The following is an 8,099-nucleotide window of genomic DNA, read 5'->3' as shown; positions in this document are numbered from 1 at the left end:
CTTTCGTTAGAAAAAATATCAACGTTGATAGGAAGTTGACATTGTAGATTTTAGTCCCATCTGTACTAACCTGCTGCCTGCAGGTTACCTGGAAACACTGTGTGAAAGAAACCCGAATCCTGCAGCTCAACTGGGCAGGGAGAGCACCAAAATGTGGGACTTATGTCACCCCTCCCCTCAAGGTAAATATTTGCACACATATAATTTTGTACTTGTGTGCATGCGTTGTTTTTGTTTGTTCTTGTTGTTACTGTTTTGTTTTGTTGTTTTGTTTTCTTTGAGACAGGGTTTCTCTGTGTAGCCCTGTCTGTCCTGGAACTCACTTCATAGACCAGACTGGCCTAGAACTCAGAGATCCACACGATGCCTCTGCCTTCTTAGCTCTGGGATTAAAGGCATATGCTACCATACCTGGGCTAATCTTCTAATTTAAATTATGATGTAGCTAAAGAAAATATCAGCAGTTATGAGGATCGAGGACCCAGATTTGATTTCCAGGATCCATATCAAACTGTTCGTTCTCAGATATCTGAATTCTAGGTGAAAGGGACTTGACATCCTCTTCTGGTCTGTGCAGACACCTATGCACATGTGATATACATTCACACACACACACACTCTCTCTCTCTCTCTCTCTCTCTCTCTCCTCTCTCTCTTACACACACACACACACACACACACACACACACACACACACACACACACATTCTCTCACACACACAAAAGTAAACCCAATAGATTCTTTCGCGAATGGTACAGTGTTGTTAAATGATAACAGAGTCACAGGAAATGTAAATGTTGTGGGTGGAAAAGCAATTGGGTGATAAAGATGGCAGCATGTGACTAAAGGAAGAGGAAACGGGGGCTTACACTTTTGCCCCCTTTAAAGAGCAAGCTCCCAACGGTCGGTCTCTATTTCTTTTGCATTTGTTTTCTTTTGTATATTTTTTAAACAGTATAGCCTGCGCTTAACTTATTAGAACCTCAGAGTATTTGTAAACGGTTAAGGAAATTTCTATAGTGTATTCTTTACAAGTTAAATGTGGACTTAAAAAAAAGGCACGAAATAAATGCATTTCAATAAACACGAGTCCATGGAAACTGGTTTTCTGTCTGATGGCCTTTAGCCTCGTTAACACTCTTTGGTCATCTCTAATCCTTTTATTCTGCACAGCATAGTCCGCATGATATTAGCAACCTATATTTACTTAGCATCCTTCCATAAACAATGCCCACTGTTGCTCTGCTTAGCCTGGTAACTTCCTTAAAACCTCCTGGAGGCAGCCCCTGGCAGACCCAGCAGGGAGGCCTTGTGGGATCTCCTAGCTGACTAACCTGAGCAGGCACTAGGACCGCCCAGACACTGTCTGCTGGAGCGCTTCTCACCCTGTCAGAAGGACTGAACCGGTTTAGCTGTTACACAAGAAGAGAGCAGCGAGCGCCAAGGCTCCGACTGCCTCCCGTTTGCAGACGAGAAGGTACAGATGAGATATTTATCACTCAGCTTTTGTACAATGTACGCGTGCCTTCAGTGTTCACGTAATCTGATGCTCTGCCAGCTGTCCATTTCTAACGGGTTACTCTGTTATTTTATGTTAATTCCCACAGCGGACGAAAGCCACAGTGCTGTAAAGAAATGGGCTAGCTATTCCCCCGAGGCTGTGATCTGGAAGCATTTGGAGGTGTAAGTACCTGGTCTCAGATCTCTAAGGCACTTGACTGGGCTGTGTTCCTTGCTCCTTTTCCTCCTCACTGAAGGAGCCAGTGTGCGGTGTCATCTGCATGTTTCATTCATGAAGAGCAACAGAGGGTGACGGAAACCGCAAGTGATGGGCCTGAAACTCCACTTTGGAGTGGCGGCGTTCCTTTCTGTGGGCTTTCAGGTTTGCAATGGAAGCTGGGTTTACACACAGTTTGGATAGGGGAGTGGTTTTTGCTCAGGACTGCGAACTGCTGGCTTGGTTTCTTCTGCTTTCTGTTTTCAAAGCTCACAGCACTCTTCTCTAATCACTGCTCTGGAGCAGTGTAGAGGGCTCTTCCTGATTCCTTTCTGTCTACAGCTCCTCGCTCTTACCATAAGGGTGGGCTTTCAGAAAGCCGATGAGACATTCACGTCCCAGAGTAAAGCGTTAGAAGAGAAACCCACTCCCACTCCGTCGAACACTCATACTCTAAGGCACAGTTAGGAGACTGCACATAGAAACATGAGAAATTAGCAGCCCGAAGTTCTCTTCTGTGTAACAGCATGTGTGCTGGGGGAAGATGGTCTTAAGAAGAAAACTGAGATATAATGATAATAATAATAATAATAATAATAATAATAATAATAATAATAATTTGCAAGCCCATTGAAGAGGCCTCCCAGGGCCTTCATAGTGCTTTCAGGCATTGAAAACTTTAAGACCCCATTAGATTGTTAGGTATGTTGAGTTCTCCAGTAATCCATTTGTGTGTGTGTGTGTGTATGTGTGTGTGTGTGTGTGTGTGTGTGTGTGTGTGCCTACTGCCAACTGTAGTAGGGAAATCCATCCACAGAGGTTTATAATATTAAGTTTGCTAATAGTCAGTTCATGGTTGCAAGATAAACCTGGGGAAAGAAAATAACCAAGACGCAATGCAAGACTTGATGTCTTGAGCTCACTGAAAGCAATTATTAAGGAATTTATAAAATCCTTTTAGCAGATCAAGAAGTTTTATATCAACTGTTAGGTGGTGCATGCCTTTAGTCCCAGCACTTGGGAGGTAGAGGCTGGCGAACTCTGCGAGTTCGAGGCCAGCCTGGTCTACAGAGCAAGTTTCAGAACAGCCAGCTTTACAGAGAAACCCTGTGTAATGTCTATTCTTGGTTGTCAACTTGATTACATCTGGAATGAACTACAATCCAGAAGTGGAGGGCACACACTTGAGGCTGGAAGCCATGAGTTTCTGACCCGGATCTTGACATGGAGAGCTTGAGGCAAAGTGGCCATGAAAATCTTAGGTCCAGGCAAGGTAGTATACACCTTTAATTCCAGGGGACTGAGGCCAGGAGATCTCTGAGTTCAAGGTCAGCCTGGGACAAATGCAAATCCCAGATCCAGGCATGGTGGTTCTCACCTTTAATTTGAGCCACACCTTGGAGGCAAACATAAGAATATTGGGAGAAGGAAGACTCACTCTTTTTTTTTAAAGATTGATTGATTAATTAATTAATTAATTATAAGTGCACTATAGCTGTAGCTGTCTTCAGACACACCAAAAGAGGGCATCAGATCTCATTACAGATGGTTGTGAGCCACCATGAGGTTGCTGGGATTTGAACTCAGGACCTCTGGAAGAGCAGTCAGTGCTCTTAACCACTGAGCCATCTCTCCAGCCCAGATTTATTCTTCTTGACTGTGTGCATTTACTTGCCAGCATATCTGTTGGAACCTCCTTCTCCAGAAGACCAGCTTAAACAGCTAGCTTGGTGGGACTGAGCCAATCAATACTGTCTACATCCTTGGACTTCCCACCCACAGCTGCCCATTGTTGGGATAGTTGGACTACAGGCTGTAAGTCATCACAATCAATTCCTTTAATATACAGGGATATTCCATAAGTTCTGTGACTCTAGAGAACCCTAACTCGAAACAAACAAATTAAAAAAAAAAAAAGAAGTTTTGTATTTGAATGCCTGTGTGTCTTATACATTCAAAGGTATTTTATACATTGTATAATATATATATAATACACATAATGTATACATAGACACACAGATACATATAACTTACACTTAACATTGTATAATGTATAATAAATATATCTTACACATTTAAACATCTGATACATTAAAATGTCTTAAAGGAAACCATGTTCAGTAGTGAACCTTTTAAAAATGTGCCTATAGTTCTCCTAACACTGTGTTTAACAAGTAGAGAGAGAAGCTATACTGGTGCCTACGTTTTACTGTAATTCATACTTTTTATGTTTTAAATATTGAGCTGTAATATTTACCTTATGATATAATATAATAGTTTAAATAAAGTTAGTAGTCATAACTATAAATTTGCAGTCTATCGGATGCAACAACTGCATGAAAAGAGAATATCAATATCCCTACATAATATTTCTTAGGCAGAGAAAATCATTTTCATTGTTGACTTCTGGAGAAAGAAAAATCAGATTAGACACAGTAATTGCCTTCCACTAATTTCAGAACCCAGGGTAAGTTTTAATTTGATGTTTCAGTCGTTGACATAACTGTGGTATATACATCTGTAAACATTGTGTGAAGTTTTGTATTTTTTTAAGATTTATTTATTTTATATGTGTGAGTACTCTGTCAATGTCTTCAGATACACCAGAAGAGGGCATCGGATCCCTTTACAGATGGTTGAGAGCCACCATGTGGTTGCTGGGAATTGAACACAAGACCTCTGGAAGAGCAGTCGGTGTTCTTATCTGCTGAGCCATCTCTCCAGCTTGAAGCTTTGTACTTTTTAGAAAGTTTTCTTTCAATTCTAGAAAGATGATTCAGTTCTTGCAATTAAAACGGAGTTCTGAAAACTCCTCCCTGACATTTAGTGGTCTGCCTGCTTGTTCTCCAGTTTTATGCCATACCCATTATTATCTGTGTCTTACCATAAACATTTTTAAAACAGATTGTCTATGGATTAAATGAGTGCAAAGGTATCCCAAGAACATAGATGAAAATAACTCCCTCCCTCTACGTCAGCCATTAACAGAGGCTGGCCACACAATGGGGGCAAAACTCAGAGAAAGTCTGGGATTGCTGGGGAACAGGCTGTAGATCCTAGGCACAGGCTAAACCTAATTCGTTGGAATGTGGAAGCAGCAATCATCTGCTGACTGATAGAGGATAATCCTCTGAGACCACGAGAAGATTGCTCACGACTCAGATGGAGTAATATTATCTTGATTCCAAGGATAATGGCTAAGTGGAAGTTAATAACTCACTTTTTATTTAAAAGATGTTCAGTAAATAGGGCACTTTATTTCACTGATATTTTTAGCATTGGCATTTTTTTTTCTGAAAGAACATTTCCTCAATATGCATGCTAATGATACACATGTATTATATAATAGTATGGAATGATTGTACTAACACATTTCATGAAGTTTGTAAATTACAATCACAGGGAGGGGGAGTCTCTTTAAATTATTTTGCTTTACAACAGACTTTCATTTTTATGTGCTTAGCACCTGTCCTTTGCTTGGAAACAGTGGAGCCCTGGGTTAGCTACAGAGAAATGAAGTTAAACAGGGTCACCTTCTAATAGGGATCGGGTGATGGGAGGGGGCAGTGGTCATTGAGTGGATAAAGAAGGAGATCGTAGGAAGGGAGGGACTGTCCTGGATCACAACTCATACGTGAATTTTCAAGGAGTGGTTGCCCTACAAAACCCACAACTGGGTAAAAGTGCATGTAACTTGTAAGACTTTTACTTTGAAATCCAATTAAACGTTTTGCTTATTGACTAAAACATGTGAGTGGGAAGTCACTGAGCGCACAGTAGGGCATCATGGTCACACTGGCATAGTTGCATGAACCAGGAAGGACAATGTTATTCTTTTTGTTGCAGTCTAACAAAAAGAGGAAGTTATTAATTACTTAGCTTTGAAAGCCAAGGTATTATCGTTTCCAGAACTAGTCATTTCTTTTTGAGCAGTATCTGGTGGCCTGCCTACACCTGTAATTCCAATACTTGGGAGGCCAAGCAGAAGAATTGCAGGAATGCGTCTAGCCTGGGCTCCAATAGGAGCTGCGCAAGAAAACACTACGTCATAAACTAGATTCAAGGAGAAGAAGATAGTGAACGTGAAGAAGAAAACTAAAGAAGAGGAGGAGGAGGAGGAAGAGGAGGAACTGTGCACACAGCAGAAAGCTTTGGAAATCTAGCCTTTGAGTATAAAACCCATAAAAGTATAAAATGTATACTGTGCAATTATTGATAAGCAGGCTAATCCAGAATTCTGTTTAAATTTTTTTCTTCTTGCTTCACATAACTATGTGGATGTGGCTGTCACTATTCAGTTCTCACTCAGGCTGAGGTCTTAGACTAAACAGAAAGAAGAAAGAGAACCTGTCCATCAAACATTCATCTCTCTCTGACGCCGACTGTGGATAGGTGACCACCTGCCTCTTGCTACTGCGGCTATGACTTCCCAACCAAGATGCACCGTCTTCAAACTGTGAACTAAGCCGGAACCCTCCTCTTCCTCAGCTACTTTGCCGAGTATTTTGCCACCACGATGAGGAAAACAACTACTGTACGTTTTCCCCAGCACTTGGAAAGAGACAACACTGCTTGGGAGTCTTCCATAAAATTCAACCAATCAAAATGCAGAGCTGCGGCACCAAGTGGACAACTGCACAACACAACTCCTGCACCTAAGGCTCAGAGAACACAGAGGAAGAGGGGTAGAAAGACTCGAAGTGGCAGAGGAATGGCGCTGTAAATCTACATCTCTGAGGCCTCAACCCTACACAAAGAACTACAGGGAGATAAGGAGGGCCGAGACTCACCGACTGGTTACCTAATACCAAATGGTTATCCCCTCAAACATGTACATACATGTAGCATTATACAGACTGAGCTGGCTGTAGTTACATATTTAGGAATATACAAGCATGCGCGCGTGTGTGTGTGTGTGTGTGTGTGTGTCTGTGTGCATGTGTACAATTAACAAAAAATGAGGCCATGGATTTGAAAAAGAACAGAGAGGTACATGGGAAAGTTAAGAATGGGGGAAAGCAAAGGGAGAAATTATATAGTTACATTATAATCTCAAAAAAATTAAAAAGGCTGCATTCACATGGATTTTTCTGGTGTTCTATTAGGTCATGAGCACTGTGATTGGCCAGTGATAATTATGCTATTTTTTTCCATGGAAGCAGTGTACTGAGATGAATATACCCAGCAGGTTAGACTCATAGCCCCTGGGTAAGCTATACATACTCATACGGGCTCTGCCCATCAAACACAACGAGAGATTCAACATGATTAAGTCCACTACATCACGATGTACAGCACAGAGTTCAGATTCAAGTTGAAGCAAGTTCACAGATGAAGAAAGCAGCTTATTGACTGCTGGAGCCATTTCCATTTAAACTCTTGGGATTGTGTCATCTCCTCACTGTATGCTGTAAGACATGAACATGTACACAAATAACCACAGTTAAATATGCAACCAACTGCTTGACTTAATTTTTATTTTTTCATATATTATACTTTGGTCACATTATTTCTTCTTTCAACTCATCCTGGATTTCACCACTCTCTATCCACCCCAAATCACGTTCTTTTAGAGTTAGTTCTTAAACAGTAAATTATGGTGTCACGATTTAAACTTGTCCTTTCATCATCTCTAAGTGACACAGTTGGTAACAGGAGCAGACAGTGAGAAATGTCATCTCATTGAAAAACGAACTGGGATGTGCTAAACACAGACAAAGCTCTTTTATCAAAAAAGGTCAAGAAATAAAATTAAAATTTTGAGTTGGAAAAGATTAGCATAGAAAAGAGTAATGGTGGGTGGGTGTGTGCGCACCGGTGCATCCTCATGAAGTACATGACTCTGATGGTGACAGCCATTGATAAATAAATTCTGATTAAAAGCTGTACAGAACTATGAAAAATTCTGTATACTGTGGGAGTGTAGGGTGTGGTAAGGCAAGGTGTTCTGAGCAACAATTTAATGGGAGAACCAGAACAAAAATTTAAATTTAAATTCTTAAGACTTTTTTTCAACTTCATTTAAGAGCTGCCTGCAGTCTGGAATGCTGACACTTGTGTGTTCTAGAAATATAACTTCATCTATTTGGTCTTCTTCTTCTTCTTCTTCTTCTTCTTCTTCTTCTTCTTCTTCTTCTTCTTCTTCTTCTTCTTCTTCTTCTTCTTCTTCCTCCTCCTCCTCCTCCTCCTCCTCCTCCTCCTCCTCTTCCTCCTCCTCCTCTTCTTCTTCTTCTTCTTCTTCTTCTTCTTCTTCTTCTTCTTCTTCTTCTTCTTCTCCTTCTCCTTTTCCACCTCTTCCTCCTCTTCCTCTTCCCATTCTTCCTCCTCCTCTTCCTCCTCTTTCTCTTCCTCCGTCCTCCTCTTCCTTCTTTTTAAATATTA

General features: G+C 41.0%; 1 protein-coding gene across 4 annotated transcripts in view; it reads left to right on the top strand.

The window, feature by feature from the left end:
• The first annotated feature begins 1,415 nt into the window (after positions 1-1,415).
• The window catches only part of Rab27b (RAB27B, member RAS oncogene family), a 162,960-nt gene continuing 156,276 nt past the window's right edge, over positions 1,416-8,099 (top strand). For 2 of the 4 annotated variants that reach the window (XM_087593594.1, XM_087593591.1), the window contains exons 1-2: positions 1,416-1,478; positions 1,609-1,684. The gene's annotated coding sequence lies outside the window, so the exon portion shown is untranslated. Of the gene's footprint in view, positions 1,517-1,608; positions 1,685-8,099 lie in introns of all 4 variants that reach the window. The other 2 variants (XM_087593595.1, XM_087593592.1) reach the window with 1 other exon arrangement.

This window comes from Rattus norvegicus, chromosome 18 (genome assembly GCF_021556685.1).
Source record: "Rattus norvegicus strain SHRSP/BbbUtx chromosome 18, alternate assembly SHRSP_T2T, whole genome shotgun sequence".
NCBI classification, from domain to species: Eukaryota; Metazoa; Chordata; class Mammalia; order Rodentia; family Muridae; genus Rattus; species Rattus norvegicus.
Note: the sequence above shows the minus strand (reverse complement) of the source record. Positions and strands in the feature narration are given on the sequence as shown.